Here is a 27,433-nt window from a genome sequence, read left to right as displayed (position 1 = left end):
ATTTTAATAAAACGAGCAAAACAAAGCAACGTAATAAAGAAAATCATTATTATTTTAAATAAAATCAAACTAAAATAATAAAAACGAAAAAAACCCAGCTTTATTCTCGATATTTTAAACATTGTCTTCAATCCAGAAACTACAAAACAGCTCCTCTCTGTCCCGCAGAAGCAGCAGCTCGTCTCCCTGTGCCACTCCAGACCCCGCACCCGCCTCCGGCCGCCCGAAAAGCCCAGGACGTGGCAGAAAGAATTGGCCACGACCGGCCCCACCGCCCCAGGACACCGCCGGCCCCCAGATGCTGGCCCCAGCAGACGCGGGCATGGCACCCGACCTCACCGGCGCTCCCCAGTTCAGTGAGCACAGGGCTCCCGTCCTGGCGCACCGGCGCCCCCTGGATCGCTCACGCCGCCGCTCGCCGCCGCCGCTCGCCCGCCGCCGCCTCTCCGCCACCGCCCACCGCCACCTCTCCACCGCTCGCCGCCGAACTAACGCCCACACCCCTCCAGCTCACGCTATTTATAGCCCACGGCCGGCCAGCCCAGCCAATCACAGCCCGAGGCAGCTCCGGGCCCGCCAATCCCAGCCCGCCCGTTCCCGCCGCGCTCGCCTCCGCGACCCCCCGCTGTCCCCTCAGGCCCCGCTCCCGCGATCCCGCCCGCTCCCCCCCTTCTCCCCGTTTCTTTGGGCGAAGTTACGGCCGGGACCTGAACGGGGAGCCCCCGCCCACCCTTCCCGGGACCCAGCAGCACCTCTCGGGGCTGCGGCAGCTCGGCTCCGCCGGCTCCCAAAGCGACAGCGGCCGGAGCGGCACCCCAGCAAAACGGGGGAGCGGGAACGGGCCGCGACTGAGCGGGCTGAGCTTGGCGGGACCGCGCGTGGATTCAAAGGGCGGCTGTGATTGGCCACCTAGAACCCTGACCTAGAACCCTGACCTAGAACCCTGACCTAGAACCATAACCTAGAACCCTGACCTAGAACCCTGACCTAGAACCATAACCTAGAACCCTGACCTAGAACCATAACCTAGAACCCTGACCTAGAACCAATCCACCAGGATTGGCGGAAGCTTTGAGGCTGCGGCCCATGGGAGCGCGAGGTGCTCAGTTAGGCAAAGCCAGGGGTGCTCGCAGGGTCCACGATCGCCCTGGGCCCCTCTCGCCAGACTCCCGTCCCCTTCTCCGGCCCTCTCTATTGCCCTGGTCCCGCCTAAAAGGCCCCCGCAGAGCCTCTATCGGAGCGCCCCAGCGGCACTCGGGGCAGGGGGCGGGGAGGGGCGTAGCCACCAGCTGGCCCGGGTGTGGTGCCAGCTCGCAAAGCTGCGATGGCAGCGCGGAGCAGGGAGCGGCCGTGGGGAGGGCGTGCACAGCTCGCTGCGGGCTCTGAGCGCCTCTTCCCTCGCAGCGGTTCCTCTTCTGTGGGGACTTGGACTGCCCAGTTAGGTGCTGGCCGAGGTAAACACCTTAGCAAAATACCTAAGTGCCCGCCCCTCTCCTCCTGCGGGTCCGCTGCTCACCGTCCTTCTCCCCGCAGTCCGTCCGTGAAGCTGAAACTGATCTGCCGCCTGCCACTGCTGCTATTCTTAGCCGCCGGCCTGCACGGCCGCCGCTCCTTTTAGCGCAGTGTCCCTGCTCCCAGCCATGTCACTTTACACACTTAACGCTATTTCACCCCTCCCTGCTATTTACAGACACCGCCCCGCTCACTCCCTCCCCAGGCTCGGCAGCCGCGAAACTGCTGTACCTCCCGCTGCCGCCTCCCCCCCGTCACCCAGCGGAGCGAGGCAGGGCCCCGGTCGGGGCACAGCGGCAGTACCGCTCTGTGCCCACAAGAGCTCAACATAACATAACTGACTCAAAGGCAGCTCACACAAGAAGGGAAAGAGGAAAGAAAAAAAACATCTGCGGAGCTCAAAAGCAGAAATTCTCTATCCGTGTGCACTAGCATCCATGATTTTTTACATTTCCATTTTTTCTTTACATTTGACTTCATCCCCAGCAGTTGTCTAAGAAATAATATTATTAAATCTTTGTTTCTCTTGGTACACCGTGAGAACTTGGTGTTGCTCTGTATGTGTGGCTTTGGCCACGCTTCTGGACATGTAAAGTCGGTACTTGGAGTCTTCTGGACACATAATGGGAAAAGTGTGTCGGAGTGGATAAATTGCTGTTCTGTACATCTGTAGTGGTGCTGAGTTTTCCTTTGGTTAAGGAGACCTTAACCACGTTCACTGTGGGGAAAGCTGATGGACTCCTGACTGCAGGGCTGGGGTGATGGTGCTGCCTTCTGCATGCCTTTGCTTTGTGGACACAAACCAGTGGAAAAGCAAGGCCCTGAAGCAACCAGGATCCTCCTGAGAGGGCCACTCCGTTCCAGCAGCAGTGCTGAACACACTCCCCCTCCTCTCCCAGTCCTGGCCAGCGCTACAGCATGCAGGGGGAGCTGCCTGGGGAAAATGGAATCTTGGCCCTGCTCCACCAGGTACCAACCTCTTCCTCTGCTAGACAATGTGCCTTCACACAAAAGACGAGTCCCCAAAGGATGGGCCTTGCAGGCTCTTGCCTTGGAGTGGGAGCAGCTCCACCCTGCTGTTATTCTGCTGACTGTGTGAGTGTGCTGCCTCTCCCTGATGAATTAATCTTGATCTGTGGTGTCATAAAATACGCTCTTCTGATTTTATTATATTCATCTAAGGTTGTATTTCTTCTTAGCTTTAGATTTCTCGTTAACGTGAGATGAAAGCGGAAATATCTGCTCTGTGTTTTCAAGATGCAGACGGTCCCTGTACAGCTCAGTTTGGGTGTGTGGTTTGCCTCATCTTCTCACAAAAACATGTTGAAAGGGCAGGAATAGTGAATGAGTTATAATAAGCAAACTACTCCCTGCTGTGAGAGTAAATTAAAAACTTGCAGTATCTTTGTCTAAATTGCAAACTAACCAGCGAATCTTGTACTTTGGAGACTTGAATTAAGGGCTTTATTCCTCCTGTTATTTAAAATCTGATGATGATTCTGATTTCTCTGCTTTTTCATGTCTGTGAGGAACCAATAAGGCTACCGAGTCACAGACTGAGAAGTAGCTGTAATGATTCAAATGACCTAAGCCTAAGGAGAGAGTACTGAAGTGTTCAAAAGAGAACCCAAACCTTTCCAGCTGATGAGCTCGGAGGAAATATTAGCTGATCGTTCCATTGTGGCTCGTTTATTTAAATCAGATCCTGGTGTCTTCTGTAGTGTGGCCAGCACTTGTCAGCAGCCATTTAGTGTGATATATTGGTGTCAAACTTCTTGTCAGGATGTTGGTTGACAGCAGCAGTAAAAACTGTTGACCGCAGCAAAGAGATTTAAAAATGCTCAAGTGTTTTTTAAAATGCTTGTCAGGTACCTTTCTGTGGCTGTGTCACACCTAATGGGCTGTAAAGATGTCACTATAAATCAGTGCTGAAAATGGGACTGGGTACTAAATGCAGGGGTATAAGGAAGGGCAGAGAGAAGAGATGCTTGGAAGGCATTTTGGAAAACTGCTGTGAGGCCAGGAGGCCTTCGGTTCATCCCCAGTGATGCCACGGTTGGCTTAGTCCTGCCCAGCAGCGACAATCCAAGTGTTACATGGACAGTTTTTCTCCCAGCTTCTCTGCCCCAGGAGGCCCACTCCCAACAGGAGGAGATGAAAAGAAGCCTGGACTTCTTTTTGAGAAGGAAATTTTAGGAGGCTCTGTGCCAGCTAAATCCCTGGCTCAGCTGAGGGTTCACGGGGCAGCCTGACTTGGATCAGAACCAGCCAAAACCGAGTCCTCATGCCTAAATATGTCCTGCTTCCTGTAGTTTTTCCCTGCCTTGCTCTTTCTGCTGCACATTTCCTCCCTGTTGTTCATTTTCCAGGGACAAGAATTAGTTCCTTCAGCCAGGCAGACTTGGCCTCTGGCAGCATCCAGTACGTCCACACCAGTGAGGAGGAAAAGCACACGGATGCCTTCACCTTTTCTGTGTCTGATGGGACAAACGAGGTCAGTCCCAGCCTGACTTTTGCCTGAGTGGGCAGATGTGGCTGTTCCTCCTTCTCCTGCTGTGGGATTTCCCACATTGCTCAGGTCAGGGAGGGAGGAAGGCCTGTGCAGGGAACAGGGAGCCACCTGCCCTGTGGGCTCACCAAGAGCTGGGTGCCTGGTTTTCAGCTGCTTGCCAACTGTTCCTGGAGCTCGGCTTTGATCCAGTGCACTGACAGCGTAGTGACGACAGCCAGCCCCTGAAGAAATGCCTTTTTCCTGCTTCCTGAAAGAGAAGAAGTCTAGCAGCACATAGAGGGAGAGGGGCAAAACTGAGTGAGAGAGGGAGGGAAAGTGGATGTCCGTAAATATCACAGAAAGAGGGAGAATTAATGAGTGGGGAGGGATAAAGAAGTGATCTGGGCTTAGCAGCTCAGACAAGGCTGAAATGAAGAGACCCAAACTGGGGATCGCTGTGCTCTTGCGGTGAAGTCACACTCTTGGAAGGCTGAATTCGGCAAGGGAAGCTTTTCTTCCTGTCCGAGGTGAGCCAGACATTTGACATCACCATAAACCCCGTGGATGACTCCTTGCCCATCGTGCAAATCTTTGGGATGACAGTTCAGGAAGGGGTGAGAAAAACCATCACGGAGTTTGAGCTCAAAGCGACAGATGCTGACACAGAGGTAAGGCAGGACCACCCCCAGCCTCCTTGCTCCCCTCTTGTGCTGCACATCTGGGCTTGTGTTTAAAGACTTAACGCTGAATTTATGCTCAGCATGGATGGAAATGGCACTTCCTCTTCTTCCTGGGTCTGGCCAGAGGCTGAGCTGTCTAACACTGGCTCTATCTCACTGCTGTTTCCCCTGCAGCAAGAGATCTGGCTGCCTGAGCCAAAATCCTGCCCCCAAGGTTTTTGCCCTGGCAGAAGTGGCAAGGGACACACTGCCCAGAATGGCTGCAGGACTGGGGGCTGCTCTTGTGTTCGTGGAGCAGGCACAGGGGTGGGTGGGAGCTGTCTCAGACCAGCTGAAGCAGGAATTCAGTAGGATGTGCCTTGTTTTATAGGGAGACACCTACAAAACAAAATCCCTTGGGAGAGGGACAAGGACAGGGCGGGGCTCAGGGAGAACCAGGAATGTTCTGTGCTAACCCTTGTGTTGGGAACACCAACGCAGGGGAGCTGCCTGGCCAGAATCCCTGTCCGGGCCTCCTGAGCTGGAAGGGCAGTGTCCTGAGGTCGTGTCCCCAGCTTTGCCCCTCCATGTCCGGGCACAGGTGGAGTCCCTGACGTTCGGGGCGGTGCAGCCGCCCCGGCACGGGCTTATGGAACGCAGCGGCCGCGGGCAGCGTCCTCTGCAGGCCACCACCTTCACCACGGATGACATCACATCTACCAGAAACGCGGCAGCTGCAGGCACCGCGGCGGCAGCGCGCTCAGGGACCGCTTCACCCTCACCGTCTCCGACGGCACCAGCCCCCTCTTCGTGGTGCAGGAGGGAGGGAAGAAGGTCAGGGAGGAGAAGGGATGGGAGGGGGCCTTGGGAGCTCACAGGGATCTGCCTCCTCTCGGGGCAGGGGGGACTGAGATGCTGACTGAATGTTCTCAGTCACGTCTTTGCTTCTTCCCCTCCCTGCAAACTCTGCCCTTGCTGCCAGCAGAGCCGAAAGGAGCCGAGCTGGTGACGTGGTGGCTGAGGCTCTGACTTGCACAGTAACCCCCGTGTCTCTGAACTGTTGTCAGGTGTGGCCCACATCATGTTTAAGGTGGAGATCGTGTCCAACGAAGACCGGGAGTGGCACGAGTCCTTTTCTCTGGTGCTGGGCCCAGATGATCCTGTGGAAGCAGGACCTAGGGACCTGCTGATTCAAGGCTGAAGTGAACCTTTAAGAAATGAGGAACAGGTTGAGTATGGAATTATCAGAGCGCAGCACAACTCGCTGCCTGTTGAGGAGGGTGAAACAGAGAAACCTTATGAATGTGATTGTTTGGCAGAACATTCTGAAAAAAGAAGGCTAGAATCGAAGTAGAAATGAAAGCCTGCTTTGAGTCATAAGATACAGAGTACTGGTTACTATATGACCAGAGAACAATAGCCTAGCCAGCTAAAGGAAAATCCCTGCTGATAAAAAAATGCCCTTCTGCTGACAGAAAGCCCAAAGGCCAAGAAGCAAGGAAAGAACTTGTAAAGCCTGTAGAGCCTCAAATGCAACACTGTATGTAAAGTCTTTAGTGGGTGTATCTCATAGTGATTGGATACTGGGAATTAGAATATTCACTGTAGAAAAAGATACATTGGATTGTGACAAGAACTTTGCTCTCTTAGCTTTTCACTCTTGAACCTCTCTCTCTTAACCTCTCTCGTACCTCTTGGCTCTTCTCTCTTACCCCTTTACTCCTCTCTCAGCTCCCCTCTCCCCCTCTCTTACCTCTTCCACTCTTTCCCTCTCTTACTCTTACCCTCTTGGTTTTTCCCCTCTTACCCCTCTCTTGTCTCCCCCCCTCTCCTAAGCCTCCCTGGTTTCCCCCGCTCTCCCTCTGTTGCTCTTACTCCCTCCCTCCCCTTTTCCAACCTCTCCTCCCCTGCTCTCCCCCCTCCCCTGGACCACGTGGATGCCGAGGCTGGGGGTGGACACAGGTCTCCCCTCTCTTTACCCTTATAATAAATTGCTTATACCTGAACAGCTTGACCCTGGAGAAGTCGCTCACCGCAAGCGAGCATTTTACACAGCAATATCTAATCAATGATTTCTAAACATTTATCCAAGCTTAAACAGCTTCTTCCTAATTATCACCACCTTTAGAACCAGCGCTCACCTGCCCCTGCAATACACAGGCACAGGGAGGGAGCTGCAGTTATTTACACAACAGAACAAGTAACATACCAAATTAAACACCCAGCACTATACCTCACTTTTGGAAATAAAACCTGGGCAGACACTTTAGTGTGCAAAACCCCTGTAAGAATAAAACCTGCTTTAAATATCTTAGGCATCAAGCCACAGACACGCCTATGAAATTCAGTGCAGCAGTGACAAAAAAAAAGGAATTATTTCCTTAACTTGTGAATAATCACCTCTAAGATTCTGTGATGCAGTTGCCACTGCACACAGCCACAAGCGGCCTTTTTATTAACAGGCAAAAGAACAAAGGCAATCCCACTTTCTCCCTTTTTGTCTGCAAAGAAACAGAGAAGGGAGAGATGCTTGTCAGAGGAGCATGGTAAAAAGACACATGGTGTAGAATATGGAACAGCTGATGGTTCAGCATCTCTTCCACTGCAAGATCCAGGGGATAGCTGATGATACCTTGGAGGCAGGAGTCACAAAAGCTGCTGGAGAAGGAAGACAAAGGAGCTCAACGCTATCTGCTCTTAGGTTTTAGCACTGTGACCTTTACCTTAACTTACAGTTAAGTGTTTCTGACAGTGTAAATCCCTTTTGTTTTGATTTTAACAGAGTGCAAGAATTCAGTGATGAAGTAACAGTGGCATACAGCCTTTCATTTCCCCTGGTCCTCTCACCCAGCAATGAGGTCTCACAACAACAATACAACAATGAATAGTTATAGAAGGTAACTCACTGTGCTGAAGAGTTCTTCAGAAGGATGGGAGCCACAATTGAGGCAGATCCTTGGACAGACAAGCCAGAGGTGTTTAGGCCTTGTGTTTCCTCGTTACCCCAGAACCAGCCCCTAAAGGGGAACACAAAGTTCACAGGCTTGTATTTGGAATTAACGCCATATAAAGAACAAAACATCCTAAAAAAGCTACATATCATACAAATAAACCAGCTACCTTCTTTATGCCACTTTTCTGTGGAGCCACAACTTCACAGAAGTAGATCTTGTTCTATCAATACAATGTTTTATTATTGATGGGCTTGTTGAAATCAGAGTGAACTCCAAGCACCCAGATATTCACAGAAGGCAAACATCTCTCTGAATACAACTGAAAAGGCCAGAAGGGCTGCTCCATGTTACCTCTGATAGCTACGTTTGTCTCTAGAGTACATCAGATGATCAATGCACAGCCTTGAATCTATTTTTTTTCCCCCTGTGTTCCTCCTTTCCATCCTTCTGCGTAGCCTTGTAGCAGATAAATCTGTTTAATAAAGGGCCCAGCTGACTGTGAGCAGAAGGCAAAGCAGAGGATTTGTCAGCATGAAAACCCACACTGCAAAGATGAACGAGCATCAGGGGCAGTTAAAAATCTGCTAGAAATTAGTGCTAATGTCACACTACCCTCTCTTCCCTGTTTTCCATATCCAAAAGGAAAGGAAGTTGCGTGTGAGCCAGAAAAGCTAAAAGGGTCGGGCAATGTGCTCACCTGCCATCCCACACAGCTGGGTGTGACTTAATGCACCAAACACAAGGGAATCGTTGCCAGCTGGGCAATAGACACCACGAAGCACACAGGTTTTAAGAGCTGTCAGCAGCTGCAAGGGGAGGATTGCCTCCGAGAAACATACCAAAACAATGAAAATTTAAAAAAACCAAATTAACATCTATTTCCACCACACATGTTTAAATTTATATACTATATTCATTTATATATGACATGCAATATATAAAGTATCAAAATATATTATGTTAATGTGTATACGTATGTTATTATATATTAAATATATTATATACATTTTAATGATATATATTTCTTATATATATAATACATATATTAAATAAATATAAATAATATATATTAAATATAAATCTGTATATATTGGCATTACTTATATATCTTTACTTTTCTGGTTGCACGTATGTCTATATCTTTATATATTTAATATACATTTCTATGTTTTTATTTTTGTAGTATTTATTTAAAAGCCCCGAAGCTAACCTAATAAAAACCAAACAGTCCCTTTATCTTAAACGGTATTTAAAAATATTTTAATATATAATTTTTATCATATTTATATACCTTGTTGATATACATAACACATAACATATCCTAAAAGATATCATATTACCATCTATACGTACAGAAATCATATTATAGATTATAAATCAATATATATGTATATATTGCTATTACTTATTTTTACACCTACATATATATATATATGTCTATATATATATGTTTCTCTATACCTTTATATATTCATTCTTTAAATATTTTATTTATTTGTATTTTTCTTATTTATTTAAAAGCCCTGCCTCTAACTAAATAAAAACCAAGCAGCCCCTTTATCTTCAATATTTTTTAATATCTATTGTGATCATCTTTATACTTACAGGTATATACTCGGTTGCTAACCTGCCCCCGCCCCACCCGCCGCTCTCACTGTTCCGGCACACAGAGCAGCCACCTCCTCGGGCTGCTTCGGTCCCAGGGCTGGGGAGCGACCGTTCGGTCCCGATGCCATTGGGGTTTCCGCCATTTCCCCGGGCCGTGGGGGAGAGAACGGAGCGAGAGGAGCGGCAGCAACGTACGGGTCGTCACGAGTGCCAGAAGCCCCAGAACACGGCCGCGGCAAGGACCCCGGCAGAGAGAGGCGTCTTCACCGCTGCCTGTCGGTGCCCGACCGGCTCGCGCCTGGCCCGGGCACTGCCGAGCGCACAGCCCGGGTCCGCACGGCCAGAAAAGCCATGGAAAATTGCACCGGAGCGGCGTCGGCGCCGGGGTGTTTGTCAGGCAGTCGAAAGCATGCACCCACTGCCCAGGGTCCTTCCATTTTCCCGCCTTTTTGGCCGCCATCCTTGGAAGGTCAAGCCAGCCACGACCGGGCAGCCATCCTGTGTGTGTCATGACATCACTTCCGCCCTTCCTCGCCACCATCTTTGTTGTGGCTGAAGCCACTTCCGGCTGAGCGGCCATCTTTGTTATGGCACAATTAAGGCCCCCGCTGCTCTCAGCACGTCTAACTTGCGTGAACGAAAAACCTGCCGATGCCGACCGATTCCGAGCACTCCGCCCGATTTTCCGCCGCCTTTCCCGGGGCGAGGATGATGGCAGCGGGGCTCAGTGGCTCCGTAGCTGGGTGGCGGCCCCGCCTGCGGCGGCAGGCATTGGAGTCAACGCCTCTGCTGGGGTCCTCCCGGCCGGCTCCTGCGGGGTGGGGTCCCGACGCAGCTCCGCTCAGTTCGGCTCTTTCCAGCCCGCTTCGGCTCGGTTCGGGCCCGCACGCTTCGGCTGGGCTCGGCCCCGCCCGGTCCCACCTGGCTAGGAGCACAGCTGCAGTACCGCTCTGTGCCCACAAGGCAACAGCACTGCCGCACAGCTCAGCCCGGGGTGGGCGGGGGGGCGCCCCTGCACGTGCAGAGAAGCGAGGCAAGAAACCACGTGTGCAACCCCCTTCCAAAAACTCCTCTCCAAGGAACTCCCCAAAAAACCCCCGCATCGAAACTTAGCAAGCCCTGCCGCTTACCAAATAAAAAACAAAATACCCCCTCATTTAATTGTATTTAATATTTATTTCTATCATATTGATCTATATTTATACACATAGACATAATGCATAATCAATATAAAAATTAAAATATAAATAATGTAAATATTTATATATAAATATAAAATGAACGTCTATCCACATATTTTTCATATTGAATATTAATCTACTTGTCTAGTTTTAGATTACTTGTATTTATTTGTTTTTATTTCAATTTATATATATATATAGCTCCCTATATTTTTTTCTTTTCTGATCATTACTTTACTTGTCCAGATTTGGATTACTGGTATTTATTTCTTCTTTTATGGCTCTATCTATCTATCTATCTATTTATCTATCTATCTCACTACATATATTTCTTTCTTATAGATGTGTATATTTTCATTTCTATATTATTCATTTAAATGCCATGCCTTTAATTAAATAAAAAAAGAAAAGCCCCTTGTATAAAAAAATTAATATATTTTCCTATAATATTGACCTTCTATATTTATACACACAGATATAATGCATAACAGATCTTAAAGCACATTACCATCTATCTATATAGTTTTCATACTGATCATTAATTTACTTGTCCAGATTTGGATTACTGGTATTCATTTCTTCTTTTATGGCTCTATCTATCTATCTATCTATCTATCTATCTATCTATCTATCTATCTATCTATCTCCCTATATTTATTTCTTTATTATAGATGTGTATATTTTCATTTCTATATTATTCATTTAAGTGCCATGCCTGTAACCAAATAAAAACCAGTAATTCCCTTGATTGAAAGATTTATAATATCTCTTTCTATAATATTGATTTTCTTTATTTATACACACAGAGATATAATGCACAACAGATATTAAAATACATTACCATTTATCTGTATATTTTTCATATTGAATATTAACCAGCTTGTCTAGATATAGATAATTTGTGTTTATTTCTTATTTATGGCTCTATCTCTCTATCGCTCTATCTGTCTCTCGATCTATCTATCTATCTATCTATCTATCTATCTATCTATCTATCTATCTATCTATCTATCTATCTATCTCCCTATCTATATATCTATCTATGTATCTCCCTATCTATATATTTCCCTATCTATCACCCTATATACGTTTCTTTATTATAGATGTGTATATTTTCATTTCTATATTAATCATTTAAAAGCCCTGCCTCTAAGCCTCTAACCAAATAAAAAACAATTAGACCCTTGTTTTAAATGTTTTTAATATCTATTTCTATAATATTGATCTTTTATATTTGCACACACAGACACAATGCATAACAGATATTAAAGTAGATCACCATCTATCCCTATAGTTTTCATACTGATCATTAATTTACTTGTCCAGATTTGGATTACTGGTATTTATTTCTTCTTTTATGGCTCTATCTATCTATCTATCTATCTATCTATCTATCTATCTCACTACATATATTTCTTTCTTATAGATGTGTATATTTTCATTTCTATATTATTCATTTAAATGCCATGCCTTTAATTAAATAAAAAAAGAAAAGCCCCTTGTTTAAAAAAATTAACATATTTTTCTATAATATTGATCCTCTATATTTATACACACAGATATAATGCATAACACATATTAAAGTACATTACCATCTATCTATATAGTTTTCATACTGATCATTAATTTACTTGTCCAGATTTGGATTACTTGTATTTATTTCTTCTTTTATGGCTCTATCTATCTATCTATCTATCTATCTATCTATCTATCTATCTATCTATTTATCCCCCTATCTATCTCCCTATCTATATATCTCCCTATCTATCACCCTATATACATTTCTTTATTATAGATGTGTATATTTTCATTTCTATATTATTCATTTATATGCCATGCCTCTATCCAAATAAAAAACAAAAAGCCCCTACATTTAAATATTTGTAATATTTATTTCTATCATATTGATCTTCTTTATCTATACACATAGATATCAGACATAACTGATATTAAAATATATTATATTAGCATCTATCCATATAGTTTTCATACTGAATATTAATTGACTTTTCGAGATTTAGATTATCTGTATTTACTTCTTTTTTATGGCTCTCTCTCTCTCTCTATATATATATATCTCCCTATACCTATTTCTTTATTGTAGATGTGCATATTTTCATTTCTATATTATTCATTTAAATGCCATGCCTGTAACCAAATGAAAACCAGCAATTCCCTTGACTGAAAGATTTATAATATCTCTTTCTATAATATTGATTTTCTTTATTTATACACACAGAGATATAATGCACAACAGATATTAAAATACATTACCATCTATCCGTGTATTTTTCATATTGAATATTAACCAGCTTGTCTAGATATAGATAATTTGTGTTTATTTCTTTTTTATGGCTATATCTCTCTATCTCTCGCTCTCTCTCTCTCTATGTATCTATCTATCTCCCTATCTCCCTATCTATCTATCTATCTATCTATCTATCTATCTATCTATCTCCCTATCTATATATCTCCCTATCTATATATCTCCCTATCTATATATCTCCCGATCTATCACCCCATATACATTTCTTTATTATAGATGTGTATATTTTCATTTCTATATTATTCATTTAAATGCCACGCCTCTATCCAAATAAAAAACAAAAAGCCCCTACATTTAAATATTTGTAATATTTATTTCTATCATATTGATCTTCTTTATCTATACACATAGATATCACACATAACGGATATTAAAATATATTATATTAGCATCTATCCATATAGTTTTCATACTGAATATTAATCTGCTTGTCTAGACTTGGATTACTTGTATTTCTTTCTTTTTTATGGCTCTCTCTCTCTATATATAGATCTATCTTGCTTCCCTATATTTATTTTTACATATATACATTTATATATTTCTCTTTCTAACGTTCTGCTTTTTGAAATTTCCATTTCTTTCTCTTGGAAACTCTCCCAATTCTTTCAGCTAACACGTCAGAATGACAAAAATATAAATCCCTACTCAACCCCGAGTGCAGAATGTGCTCGTCTCTATGGAACTTAGGCACAGAAATTTCTCTCGGTGCATTTTAATACCTCAGGGATGCACACATGTGTTTTATACACTCCCATTTTACAGGGAAGTAAGAGGTGGAAAGACAAAACCCACTTTCTTAACCCTAAGCCGTTCCTGACATAACAAAACCCTAACGACGGAGTGCACAGAGAGGGGGTTTTCTTCCCAAGGGGATTTAGAGAGGTCAATTCCTGTCCCTTGCCAGTACCTACCGTAAAAACCAGAACAACTCCACAGGTTTTTGGATTCTGCACCCAGCCCTCCCAGGGAATTTCCTGGCAGCTCAGGGTCCCCTCTGGGCAAGGGTACCCAGCATGAGCCCTCCCCATTCCCCGCTCACCTTGCTCCTCCAGCACAGCGTGTTCCTCCCTCTGGCGGGGACCTCGGCGTGCCCCAAGGGACACGGGAGCCCCCCAGTCTCCACCCTGTCCCCCTCAGCCTTTGCTCTTCCCCCCCAAAGAAGGCACAGAACAACTCCAACTGCCCTGGACAGCAGCACCTTGCTTTATTGGAAGCCTTTCTAGGTCCAGACTACAGGGCTGGCGTGATGGTGCTGCCTTCTGCATGCCTTTCCTTTGTGGACGCAAAGCCCTGAAGCCACCAGGATCCTCCTGAGAGGGCCGCTCCATTCCAGCAGCAGTGGAATGGTGGTGGTTGTGTTTTTCTGGTTCACATTTGGTGCTATGCATTTATTTTTAGGTAACTATGGTGGTTCATGTGTATTTCTGGTTTGATATGGTGGTCTGCAGATGCATTTTCACTTGACTATGGTGATGTGCATTTATTTGTGGTTAAAAATGGTTCTGCTCATGCATTTTTCGCCAAACGCGGTGCTGTACATTTGTGTGGTTTCTGGATGCTGTGCCACAAGTGTTTTGGTGGGCCTGTGTGGTGTGGTTTATTTGGAGGGCTGTGTGGGTTGGTTAGTGGATGGTACAGCAGTGTGCATGTGCTGATGAGGTGTGGTTTATTTGGAGGGCTGTGTGGGTTGGTTAGTGGATGGGACAGCAGTGCGCATGTGCTGATGAGGTGTGGTGAATTTACATGGCTGCCGTGATGTATGTACTATTTATTGGAAATATTGGCAATATGATTTTGGTGAACACGGCAGGGGTGTTGCTGTCATCGGTGACCTTGCAGTAGGGGGTGAAGCAGCATATATAACATCTATACATATCTTATTCATATTGAATATTAATCTACATGTCTATGTTTATATTACTTATATTTCTTTTTTACATCTATATCTTAATGTATTTATTATAGATTTGTACATTTTAATTTCTACATTATTTATTTAAAAGCTCTACCTCTAACCTAATGAACACCAAACAGCCCCTTTACCTGAAATGGTAATTAAACATTTTTTTAATGTCTATTTTTATCAAATTTATATTTATATACTACATTGATATATGTATAATGCACAATAGATATTTTTCCTGGTTTTGGGTAAATTTGGGAGAAAAGTTTTGAAAAGGGTTTTTAATAAAGAAAATTTAAGTGGTTTTTTTATTTTGTTTAATTGGTTTGGGAAAAGATTTCTTTGGGGGAAAATTGAAAAAAAATGTTTATTTAATGAGTAAAGTATTTATAATTATAAACAAATGAATAATAAATAATAAAATTATTTGTTGTTTGAAGAGATGGTCAATTTAGAAAGTTCTTGTTGGGAAGTGTAGTTTTGTTTGTTTAGTTATATATCAGTTTTTTTGGTGTTGCAAAGCGTTGAGGCCCAGACCCCCGAGGGCTGGATGTGTGAGTTTTTGGTGTTTGGGTTTTTAGTTTAGAGTACATTAGAATAAAGAGAAAGAAAAAATATATATAGTTTGAGAATTTTTTTGTTTTAGTTTGTTAACAATTAATTCAAAGTAAGGGAGACTTTTGTTTTGTTGTAGATAATATCGTTTGGAGAAGGATGTGAGGGAGTGAGTCTTGTTTTTGAAAATCACTTGTGTGGGGTGTTTTGTTTCTTTTGGAAATGAGTTATACATATAGACAGATAAGAGTAGAGATATTGAGTAAAAAGTGAGGTTTACATGCATTTTTTATTTAATGCTTAGATTTTTTTTGAGGTATACATTATGTTATTTTTTCATATTATGGAGTTTTTTCTATTTAACCTGGAATTTATTTTAATTGCTTTTTTAAATACAATTTTTTATTTGTTACTGGGATTTTGGTTTTGTTAATGATATGTCAGGGTTTAGATTGGGTAGGGTTAGTTTGCTTGGTGGAGTTTGGGGTGTTAATGAAGGAGGTGGCTTTTGCTAGATGTTTTTTAATATTTGAAAGACTTTTTTATTTAATGTTTTTAAGATGGTTTTTAATAGTTTTTTGGTTTGGTTTTTTATTTTGTACTTGGTGCATGGTAGGGGATATGGTATATTTACTGAATATTATGTTTTTTAGTTTAGGTGTTGATAAGGTTGTTTTTGAAAAGAGTTTTATGGTTTGATTTAATTTTTTAAGGGCATTATGTTTTTAAAGGGCTTGTTTTTTAAGGTTAAGGATGATGTTTTGAGTAGCAGTGTGAGGTATAGGGTACGTTTTTATTTATTTAGTGATTTTTTTTATTATTGTGAGTATGTAGTGTTTATTTTGGTGTGTTTGGGGTACAGTAATGTAGCTAATTTGTTAGGTTTCTTATATTTCTATTTGGATTATTGTTTCTTAGAGGGGGTTCATTTGTTTGATTGTAGTATGTTTTAAACTTATGGATAAAGTGAAAAATATTTATGGTTAAATTTATTTTTTGGTTTTGTGTTTATTTGGAGATAGTATTTTTATTTTGATGATTCAAGGTATTATGAGATTATTGAGTTAAAACCAAATTGTTCCTGTATGGTTAATTGCAGTTTAAGTTTGATTTTTTTTTTTTTTTTGTAGTTGCATGTACCTGTTTTTTGCTTTGGTGGTTTTTATTAGTTGTATTTTTGGGGATATGAATATTTATATGATGGATTTTTAAAGGTAGTTTGTTTTTGTAGTGATTTCTTATTTTTTAGTAGTTTAATTTTTTTATTGTTAATGAGGTCTTTATTTTTATAGAGCATTAATTATTATTTATGAATTAGAAGGTAGCAATTTGCTTAGGTTGTTTTTAGTAATGCTTAGGGCTCATTGCATGGTTTTCAGTTTAGTAAGTTGTTGAGGTTTTTTTAAGCAGATTTGGTTGTGTTAGGTTTTATATAGCTTTTTGTGTTTTGTTTTACTTTTGTGATGTGGTATGAATTATTAGTAAAAAGAGTGTAGTGGGGGTTTTTTTGCTCCTCTTCTAATAAACTGGGTATAATTACTAATACACTTTTAAAACATGTTACTGGGATTGGGATGTAGGGTAGGCCAAAGAAACAATAAACTAAAGCTATTTGGTACAAACTTCAGTACTTCTGTAAAGTTTTTATCCATCATTATTACTGACCTTAGCATAACAGCTATAGTAATCTGTTCTCTTTTACTGTGAAAGTTATGTAGTAGGGACAGTATTGGAGTTAATTTTTGATAAGAAAATAAACTTAGGGACAAGAAAGGCATTAAAACCTCCAAAAAGCTCAGAGACTAGAACAACATAAAGGCCTCCACCCTGAGAGACATGAACTTAAGTAACACCATTACAAAGTCCTTTATCCCAGCACACAGTAAGCACCAATACAACATAATCAGCATGGGTTTTCCTTACTCTTCTGAACCCCACATTGGGCAGCAAATAATAAAATACTTAGAAAGCTAAGACAAAACTCAAAGCGCTGCAGGATAACTTCACAGATGCAGACATCATGTGTTGATCTAGGAAAAGCCTCTAGATTCCAAGGTAAAACCTACGTCACAAATTTCAAATTACAGGGGCCTGGGACTTGGCCTTTTACACCTACAGCCAGGCTGGGCAGCAGGGCAGAGCAGCTCCGGGACAACTCCACCCAGACACCCGTGACACACCAGACAACAGACGAGGGGACACAATGGGGAGACAAAACTCTGGGCCACAAGAACGGCCACAAGGACTGAGAATGCGGAACGAGATGAGCTGGGTGAGAATGAAGGTGAGCTGATGAAGCTCACAGAACCCAGGAGGAAGAAGATGCTGACGGAATGACAAACTCCAGGAACCGCCAAGACGGAGGCCCAAGAATCTTATGGCCACAATCCTCTACCTATCTTTGCGTTTCTTCAAGTCCTAAGCCGCAACAATGGATCCTCGCGGCGCACGGCTGTTGACACAGCTCAGAAGAAGAGGTCTAAAAGACATCCGATCGGATGCTTTTCAAAACAGATGCGATTCCAAGGCCTCTGAGAGCTCCTGAGGCAAAGCTTCAATGGCGTCGGGCCGAGGAGCCCAGAGATCAGAGATGCTATGAGTGACACTGGGGTTTCTAGTAAGCCCCCAGAAGGGATAAGGGAAGGCACATACAACACAAGAGGCACAAAAAACACAGAAGGCACGATGGACAAGTGACACGACGCACCCCGAGGCTGCTCTGTCCTGCACACCTCAGCACTGTGAACAAAAGTGAGGCTCTGCCACCATGTGGCCTAAGGGGCCACAGCCTGGACCTCCCCGTCCCCAAAGCTGACTCAAAAATCCCAGGTCACAAGTCCCGACCCGGCACCCCGCTTTCATCCCCTCTGCGGGTCGTAGCCTTTGACTCAGCTCTCGGATGCCCGCTGGGGAGGATCCACACGGAGCGCCAAGGAAGGCCGCCTGGCTATCTGGGAAGTTCCTGCCATCGCCAGGCTGTCGTCTCTCCGTCAGCTACAAAAAATAAAACAGAAAATCAGCAGCTGATCTTTGCAGGGCATCGGCCAAAACCCAACAATTCCGCTACTCACGGTCTCCTGCGAACAGCCGTGTCCTGAGGCCGCACGATACGGCCACGCCGGGACCAGACACTGTCATCACAGGGCACGCCTGAGTTAAGAGAAGAAAAAGTGATGTGGCATTGCTGAGACTTGAACAGGCCCTCGCTCCTCCTCCCGACATCCCCAACTCACAGGAAGCCCTCGGCCCCTTCCTGAAGGCCAGCTACACGGCCCCTTTACGTGGAAAATGCTCCATCACGCGGTCCCTGTGACACTTCCGCAGGGCTCACGGGAGCGGCGAAGCAGGCGTGCCGGCCGGCTGGCGACGGGGTCTCGACGAAACGCGACTGGACCGCCTAAAGCACGCAAACAAGAAGGGACGCTTGGCATCGCACCAGAAACTGAGAGCCCAGCGATAACAGCCTCCCTCCACCGGTCAATGCTCACCTTGCCCACTTCACCTTGACTGCTGCTAGCTGGCTCTATTTCCTAAAAATAAAGACAAAGAGGAGACCTGTAACACAGGGACCGGTTCCAGTTGCCCTGCAAAGACAAACACTGACTTACCTTCTCGGGGGAACCTCCTTACCCTGGATGGGGCTCTCTGCCACTGATTTCATCCATCCGCATCTGAAAGAGAGCTGAGACAAAAGTCAAAGTGCTGCAGGGTAACTTCACAGATGCAGACATCTTGTGTTGATCTAAGAATATGTTCTAGACCCCAACTACACCCTACATCACAAATTTCAAATTACAGGGGCCTGGGACTTGGCCTTTTACACCTACAGCCAGGCTGGGCAGCAGGGCAGAGCAGCTCCGGGACAACTCCACCCAGACACCCGTGACACACCAGACAACAGACGAGGGGACACAATGGGGAGACAAAACTCTGGGCCACAAGGACAGCCGCAAGGACTGAGAATGCGGAACGAGATGAGCCGGGTGAGAATGAAGGCGAGCTGATGAAGCTCAGAGAACCCGGGAGGAAGAAGATGCTGATGAAACAATTAACTCCAGGAACTGCCAAGACAGATGCTCACGAACCTGAGGGCCGCAGTCCCCTACCTATCTTTGCGTTTCTTCAAGTCCTAAGCCGCAACAATGGATCCTCGCGGCGCACGGCTGTTGACACAGCTCGGAACAAGACGTCTAAAAGACATCCGATCGGATGCTTTTCAAAACAAACGTGATTCCAAGGCCTCTGAGAGCAGCCGAGCCGAGGAGCCCAGAGATTGGCGATGCTAAGAATGGCATCAGGGTTTCTGGTAAGCCCCCAGAAGGGATAAGGGAAGGCACATACAACACGAGAGGCACAAAAGACACAGAAGGCACGACGGACAAGTGACACGCCACGCCCCAAGTCTGCTCTGTCCTGCACACCTCAGCACTGTGAACAAAAGTGAGGCTCTCCCACCGTGCGGCCTAAGGGGCCACAGCCTGGACCTCCCCGTCCCCAAAGCTGACTCAAAAATCCCGGGTCACGAGTCCAGACGAGTCCCAACTTTCATCCCCTCTGCGGATCTCAGTCATCGACTATGCTCTTGAATGCCTGGTGGGAAGGATCCATGTGGAGCGCCAAGGAAGGCCGCCTCGCCATCCAGAAAGTTCCTGCCATCTCCAGGATATCATCTCCAGGTCAGCTACAATAAATAAAACAGAAAATCAGCGCGTGATCGTCACAGCGTATTGGCCAAAACCCGACAATTCCGCTACTCACGGTCTCCTATGAATGGCCGTGTCCTGAGGCCACACGCTACAGCCATGCCGGGTGCCGGACGCCGTCGTCACAGGGCGCACCTGAGTTAAGAGAAGAAAAAGTGATGTGGCATTGCTGAGACTTGAACAGGCCCTTGCTCCTCCTCCCGACATCCCCAACTCACAGGAAGCCCTCGGCCCCTTCCTGAAGGCCAGCCACACGGCCCCTTTATGTGGAAAATGCTCCGTCACGCGGTCCCTGTAACGCTTCCGCAGGGCTCACGGGAGCGGCGAAGCAGGCGTGCCGGCCGGCTGGCGACGGGGTCTCGACGAAACGCGACTGGACCGCCTAAAGCACGCAAACAAGAAGGGACGCTTGGCGTTGCACCAGAAACTGAGAGCCCAGCGATAACAACAGCCTCCCTCCACCGGTCAACGCTCACCTTGCCCACTTCACCTTGACTGCTGCTAGCTGGCTCTATTTCCTAAAAATAAAGACAAAGAGGAGACCTGTAACACAGTGACCGGTTCCAGTTGCCCTGCAAAGACAAACACTGACTTACCTTCTCGGGGGAACCTCCTTACCCTGGATGGGGCTCTCTGCCACTGATTTCATCCATCCGCATCTGAAAGAGAGCTGAGACAAAAGTCAAAGTGCTGCAGGGTAACTTCACAGATGCAGACACCTTGTGTTGATCTAAGAATATGTTCTAGACCCCAACTACACCCTACATCACAAATTTCAAATTACAGGGGCCTGGGACTTGGCCTTTTACACCTACAGCCAGGCTGGGCAGCAGGGCAGAGCAGCTCCGGGACAACTACACCCAGACACCCATGACACACCAGACAACAGACGAGGGGACACAATGGGGAGACAAAACTCTGGGCCACAAGGACGGCCACAAGGACTGAGAGAATGCGGAACGAAATGAGCCGGGTGAGAATGAAGGCGAGCTGATGAAGCTCACAGAACCCAGGAGGAAGAAGATGCTGACGGAATGAAACTCCAGGAACCGCCAAGACAGAGGCCCAAGAATCTTATGGCCGCAATCCTCTACCTATCTTTGCGTTTCTTCAAGTCCTAAGCCGCAACAATGGATCCTCGCGGCGCACGGCTGTTGACACAGCTCAGAAGAAGAGGTCTAAAAGACATCCGATCGGATGCTTTTCAAAACAAACGCGATTCCAAGGCCTCTGAGAGCTGCCGAGCCGAGGAGCCCAGAGATTGGAGATGCTATAAGTGATGCTGGGGTTTCTGGTAAGCCCCCAGAAGAGATAGGGCAAGGCACGTACAACACAAGAGGCACAAAAGACACAGAAGGCACGACGGACAAGTGACACGCCACGCCCCAAGGCTGCTCTGTCCTGCACACCTCAGCACTGTGAACAAAAGTGAGGCTCTCCCACTGTGCGGCCTAAGGGGCCACAGCCTGGACCTCCGCGTCCCCAAAGCTGACTCAAAAATCCCAGGTCACGAGCCCTGACCCGGCACCCCGCTTTCATCCCCTCTGCGGGTCGTAGCCTTCGACTCAGCTCTCGGATGCTTGCTGGGGTGGATCCACATGGGGTGCGAAGGAAGGCCTCCTCGCCATCTGGGAAGTTCATGCCATTGCCAGGTTGTCGTCTCCTGGTCAGCTACAACCAAGAAGACCAAATATCAATGCAGGATCTTAGTGGCACATCTGTGAAAACCCAGCACTTACCTTCTCTAGAGAATGCCCAGGTTCATGGGCTGCACACTTCACCCCACAGGGAGGCAGAGGCTTGCTTCACAGCAGTATTGGCTGACAACCAAATGACCACCACCTCAAGGAGGGGAAGAAGACTCTCCAGTCAGTGAGGGACAGGGAGCCCAGGATACCCCAAGGATAGAAACCCCAGCTTATATGACAGCAGTAGGCCCTAGCACTCACTATCTCTTCCTGGCTGGCCCTAGCACCAGGGAACTGCCTGCACCTCTCGGGGGTTCTGGCACTCTGCTGCTTTAGGGTTCCTGCCTGCAGCTGTCTCAAGGAAACAGGAGCGCTGTTAGGGCTACTGTTTAGGGTTTGAGTAGTCCTGTACTCTGCCTTATATCCCAACCTATACCCCTTTTATTTTCTGTTTGTCTCCAGCCCTCGAGCCCTTGACCTCTGAAGCCCTCCCTCAGCCTCTCTGTGTCACTGCCAAGCTGCCCCACTGAACCCTACAAACTTACAACCCTACGCTTGCAACCGGGGATGCTCCTTATCCATAGGCCCCAAGAGATGTCCCTTAGCCCGGACCAGGCAATCCACAGTTGCTCCCTACCCTACCTAAGTTTGGCCCTGAGACAGGGCAGAGGCTGACAGAGCCGAACTCTTTGCGGAGGCCAGGCACGAAGCCTTACCAACCGCCGCCTCGAGGAGGGGTGGGAGCAATCCCCGGCTGTGGAGGGACAGAGAGCCCAGGGTGGGGCGGGGCGGGAAACCCCCTGTTTCCCCAACCCTGCGGATCGTCCCCCCACTATCTCTTCCTGGCTGGCCCTAGCACCAGGGAACTGCCTGCACCTCTCGGGGGTTCTGGCACTCTGCTGCTTTAGGGTTCCTGCCTGCAGCTGTCTCAAGGAAACGGGAGCGCTGTTAGGGCTGCTGTTTAGGGTTTGGGGTGGGGTACACCTGAACTCCACCTTACCTATACCCCTTCTTTTCACTGTTCACTCAGCCTTTTTATTTTTGGAATTCTTGTGACAGATTGAGGGCACCGGGGAGGGACTGCCACGATGAAATCAAAACGGAAAAGGAGAAAGATCACTCCTGCAAATCCACACTGGCTCAGCTGTTCAGGTGCTGCTTCCTGGCAAAAAGCTTTGTCCCTCACCACCTCCTTTATGCAGTGCTCCACGTCCAGGTGCATCCACGTGCTCCCCCAGACCCTATGAGATGCTCTCACCGTCACTCCATCAGATGCCACTGGGAGCCCACCAGAAACTCCTCTCCTCCAGCAGTTCCATGCCAAAGTTGTTTTGCCACTCGTATTTGGGCCTGTAATTACAGCAAAATCATTGCCCTCTGTCAGGTACGTGTTGTTAGACACAGGTTTTTCCATAGCCATCTTTTCAAGAACGAAGTGCCATCCCTGCTTGATTGCTAAATTAACAGTAAATTCTGGAAAACCTAAATGAGAAAAAGAATCTAAAAGACTGACGAGTTAATATGGGAACCTTTATGTGATTAAACTAGTATGTTTTGAAATAAAGTGAATTCTTCCGGGTCTACTGCAAAAATCCAATTCCTAAAAAAAAAAACAAAACCAAAAAAACAAACAGCATCAAATTCCCACCCATATGATCAATAAAACCAGCCAAGGGAAAAAAATCTTAACCTAGAAAAAATCCAAACCACCTCAAAAAGATTCAACACTGAAACACAATGCATCCTAACACTTCAACTAACAATACTAAAATAAATTTTAAAAACAAGTATTCCCTCTATCCACACCACCATTACCACATAAAACAAATAAAGTAGTCTCATCACAGCACCCCCAAATCAAAAACCTAAATTGCACTAAAATCTTTAAAATAATCACAAATTAACCCCAAAATAAAGTTTAATCTCACTAACAAAAAAAAACCCAAAACAGGTAACACAAACAAAAGCCACGCCGTACAACCACGAGCAAAAACAGATGCTATGTTCTTTCACTAACAGTTCTTATCACATCAGCAAAGTTAAACATAAATAAAAAGCAACCCTATTGAACTCCACACATCACACTGAAAGGAATGATGAGCTTGTCTTTACAAACAAGCTGTGGGTCAGTTGATAAGATGTAGCTATCAGTGACAGATGACAGAAACAATGGGATGAATTCCAGTAGAAGATCAAAGAGGCACTGAAAGAACACTATGAGTTCCATAAAAGTTAAGAAGGGATTATGCATTGGGGGTGGAGAGGGAAGGTACCCCAGGTATCAGGCGTTCCGGGCAGTCTGTACCTGTCAAGTACCTCAGCCTATGGGGAAAGGGAGAAGGGACAAGCAGCCGGGAATTAGGATAAAAAAGGAGTCTGTGTCCTCCAAAAATTTGAGAAACCCCAGGGGAACGCCCCATGGCCTCTCCCTTTATTCGAATAAAGTAGAAGGACTCCTCTGTCTCCTTTTTGGACATAAACCTCTAGTGTTCGTGGATTAATTTTCCTGACAACACCAACTATTAAAAAAAAAATCAAACAAAGTCACTGAACTCAAAGCCATTAAACTAACCCTAGACATTAGTAAAAAAACCCTAAAGCTCTACATTTATAGTAATACCTGAATAATTACCAAGACTCTATAAAAAATTTTAATAACTAATTAAAAACAAAAAACCAACCAAAACTACAACAAGTTAAAAAACACCACCCCCAAAAATATGCCTATAAAAAGCCACCATATAAATGCCTGTGTCCCCAGAAATGAAGCTAATAAGAAACACCACAACAGAAAGGAATCCAAACTTATCAACACCTAAACTAAAAAACACAACATTAAATAAATAGAACATATACATTATTATACACCAACTACAAACAAAAAAAAATGATACAATCAATTACTAAAAATCACCTTAAAACCACTCAAAAAACTTCCAAAAATTAAAAACTGCATCTAACAAAAGCCGCCTAATTAACACCCAAAACTCAGCTAACCAAACAAACCCTACCCAATCTGAACCCGTACATACAATAAACAAAACCAAATAATACATATCAAAATCTATTTTAATTGATTCTACCTAAAATACAAACCAACCCATTCATAAAAATCATCTTTATTCAAAAACCAAATTTCACGTAGTGAACACAAAAAAATGAAACAACACACTATGTGCCACCACAAAAACTAATATTGAATAAAAACCACATAAATAACTCTGCTTACTAAATATTACTACCACTAGTTATATTTATCTGTATCTCTATGAAAGTATATCTAAAAGTAAAAAATAATTTGACCATTAAGCCAAAGATACACAATAAAAATTAAGATGTCCTAAAATTACATTATATTATATCCCCACCATCTGCTTTATGCTTAAACAAATTCTGTAACTTCAAAACTAACAAAGAAAAAAAAAACTTTTAACATACAATCTGTATACAATACTAATGCAGTCTACCCCAAATTCTCTCTCAACTCCATTGTTTAACAGAGACAACAAAAATCCATTTTTTACTTTTTCAAAAACAACTTCTCATAGAGAGGAATGACGGGTTTGTCTTTACAAACAAGCTGTGGGTCTGCTGATAGGATGCAGCTATCAGTGAGAGACAACAGAAACAATGGGATGGATTCCACTAAAAGATCAAAGAGGCACTGAAAGAGTATCATGAATTCCACAAAAGTTAAGAATTAAGAATGGATTATGCGTGGTGGGGGGAAAAGGTACCCCAGGTGTCAGGCATTCCGGGAAGCCTGTACCTCTCAAGTACCTCAGCCTATGGGGAAAGAGAGAAGGGACAAGCAGCCGGCCCTCCAAAAATTTGAGAAACCCCAGGGGAATGCCCTATGGCCTCTCCCTTTATTCGAATAAAGTAAAAGGACTCCTCTGTCTCCTTTTTGGACATAAACCTCTGGTGTTTGTGGATTAATTTTCCTGACACCATTGATTAGTGAATACAAAATAATTGCCAAAACCATAGTAACTTCTTCTAAAACTGTTCAACTTGACTCCAATCCCAAAACCCAAGCTACCACCAAAACACCCCACGGCTCAAAAAGACCCACGCCACATCCCAAACACACGTGAAAAAAAAACACAAAACCTTCTAAATCTCCTGATCTTTACTCCACAACATATAAACTATCTAACGTTATTCATTCTTCTTCCTACGCCCTACTTATTAAAATAAACATTTTTTTTCACTTTTCCTCAAAAAAAAAATTTCCTTTATAATCTATTAAAAAACTGAAACCTGATTTCTATCAAGAAACACATTCATTTTAAAACATTTCCTCCCAATTGGTCTCAGACCTTTCCAAGGTTTGGATCCTGTTCCAGTGCACCTGAACCAAATCAACCTGCTCTGGCTCTAGAAACATCAACACCAAACCCAGAGCACGAAGCCCCTCGCTGTTCCTACCCTGCTGTCCCCCGGCCCTGCTCTCTCGCATCCTACACTGCAGAGCGCTGGGAGCCAGGTTCAGCCCCGAGAATTGTCACATCCATTCCCTCGGACAGTCCAGCTTCCACGGGGATATTGCGGGGACCCCCTGCTTTTCATTCCCCAGTACAGCACCAAGACAAAGTTCTCTCTCGGCCCGCGTCTCCAAAAAATCGTGTGCAAGGCTTAAATAAACACCGAGGCTTGAGAAATACAGTCTGCCCGAAAAGCCCAGCTCTGCATCCAGGGGAAATGAACATCACAAACAGATTCACGCACCCCAGATGCACGGGACGCTGCCAGCTCGGACCTGCAGTTAACTCGGCAATGGAAAAACCTGAGCTCGAAGCCCTCCTGCGAGGGTACAAAAGGTATTGGACACAGTTTCTAGAAGGCACCACATCGTTATTTAAAGGCGCAGCTCGGCTAAAGAGCAATATCGACAAAGCCCCGAGACAAAAAGCCCGGCAGGTCGGGCTTTTCCCCCTCCCCTCCTCCCAGCGGCTTTTGCCAGGACACTCTGAAGCCAATAACCCACAAGTGTTCCCCAGCGGCCCCCGCCGGGACTCGCTCCCGGGCTGGCGCCGCTCCAGGTGCAGGGGGACCGGGGAAACCACGCGAGCCCCGGCAGCGGCGGCACTCGGCACCCGGGGGCGGCCCCGCGCTCCCGGCCGGAAAGCGGCTCCTCCGGCGGGCGGGGGCAGCTCCGGCCCCGGGAGAGCCCGGCCCGCCCAGCGGCACCGGGACCGGCCCGAAGGGGCCCCGGCGGTGCCCGAGCCCCGCGCCCGGAGCGGACAGAGCAGCCGGGACAGACACAGCTCCGCGCCGTGGCTCCCGCCTGCCGGCTCGGCAGAGCCTGCCTCTCCTCCACACGGCTCTGTCGCTCCCTGGCAAGAGGAAATCAAAAAGGAAAAGGAGAAAAGCCCCACTGCGAACTCGCACTGGCTTACTTGCTCCGATGCTGCTTCCAGACACAAAGGTTTCTCCCTCGGCACCTCCTTTAAGCAATGCTCCATGTCCAAACGCATCCAGCTGTTCTCACAGATCCTATGAGATGGTCTCAGTATCATTCCATGAGGTACCCCCAGGGAAGCCCACCATAAACCCCTCTTCTGCAACTGCTCCGTGCTCAAGCAAAGTGAGATAAACCCTTCCCCTAAAATAGCCCCGGGCAGGCCCCACCCATTCTTTACCATAACTGCTCACACCTGGGGCTGCTCTGAGAGCTCATCAACCTCACAATTCAGTTTGTGCTGTTGCCATCCTACGGGTGAGGGGAGGGGCAGAAGGAACTTGTCGCTCATTCCCTGGACAGCTCATTGTCTGCACCTGACACACTGGGGCACCAGGATTTCCTTGCTATGGATGAGGACACCTCTCCTTCTCCTGGTGCCCAAGGCT

General features: G+C 45.8%; 3 long non-coding RNA genes across 8 annotated transcripts; 1 reads left to right on the top strand and 2 right to left on the bottom strand.

Moving 5' to 3' along the window:
* The first annotated feature begins 1,339 nt into the window (after nt 1–1,339).
* LOC147656076 (uncharacterized) lies at nt 1,340–10,380 on the top strand. 2 transcript variants are annotated; one of them, XR_015280385.1, is made up of 4 exons: nt 1,346–5,496; nt 5,730–5,890; nt 7,445–7,559; nt 9,224–10,380. It is a non-coding gene; the product is annotated as an uncharacterized LOC147656076 (long non-coding RNA). The 2 variants fall into 2 exon arrangements; XR_015280386.1 differs by lacking the exon at nt 9,224–10,380 and having other exon boundaries at nt 1,340–5,496; nt 5,730–6,202; nt 7,445–7,788.
* Nucleotides 3,175–9,461, bottom strand: LOC147656077 (uncharacterized). 2 transcript variants are annotated; one of them, XR_015280388.1, is made up of 3 exons: nt 9,222–9,461; nt 8,314–8,440; nt 3,175–7,679 (listed from the first exon to the last, which is right to left on the bottom strand). It is a non-coding gene; the product is annotated as an uncharacterized LOC147656077 (long non-coding RNA). The 2 variants fall into 2 exon arrangements; XR_015280387.1 differs by lacking the exon at nt 9,222–9,461 and having other exon boundaries at nt 8,314–8,538.
* A 6,420-nt stretch (nt 10,381–16,800) lies between the features above and the next one.
* LOC111943425 (uncharacterized) lies at nt 16,801–27,167 on the bottom strand. Of its 4 annotated transcripts, none has more exons than XR_015280345.1 (13): nt 26,983–27,167; nt 22,839–22,930; nt 21,414–21,563; nt 20,489–20,562; nt 20,369–20,435; nt 20,111–20,274; nt 19,948–20,027; nt 19,695–19,870; nt 18,798–18,860; nt 18,678–18,719; nt 18,423–18,586; nt 18,261–18,339; nt 16,801–18,183 (listed from the first exon to the last, which is right to left on the bottom strand). It is a non-coding gene; the product is annotated as an uncharacterized LOC111943425 (long non-coding RNA). The 4 variants fall into 4 exon arrangements; XR_015280348.1 differs by having other exon boundaries at nt 18,820–18,860; nt 20,369–20,410; nt 20,511–20,551; XR_015280346.1 differs by lacking the exons at nt 16,801–18,183; nt 18,261–18,339; nt 18,423–18,586; nt 18,678–18,719; nt 18,798–18,860 and having other exon boundaries at nt 18,862–19,870; nt 20,369–20,410.
* Nucleotides 27,168–27,433: the final 266 nt, after the last annotated feature.

The sequence above is a fragment of the Cyanistes caeruleus genome, chromosome 1 (assembly GCF_971803275.1).
Source record: "Cyanistes caeruleus chromosome 1, bCyaCae1.hap1.1, whole genome shotgun sequence".
Lineage (NCBI taxonomy): Eukaryota > Metazoa > Chordata > Aves > Passeriformes > Paridae > Cyanistes > Cyanistes caeruleus.
Note: the sequence above shows the minus strand (reverse complement) of the source record. Positions and strands in the feature narration are given on the sequence as shown.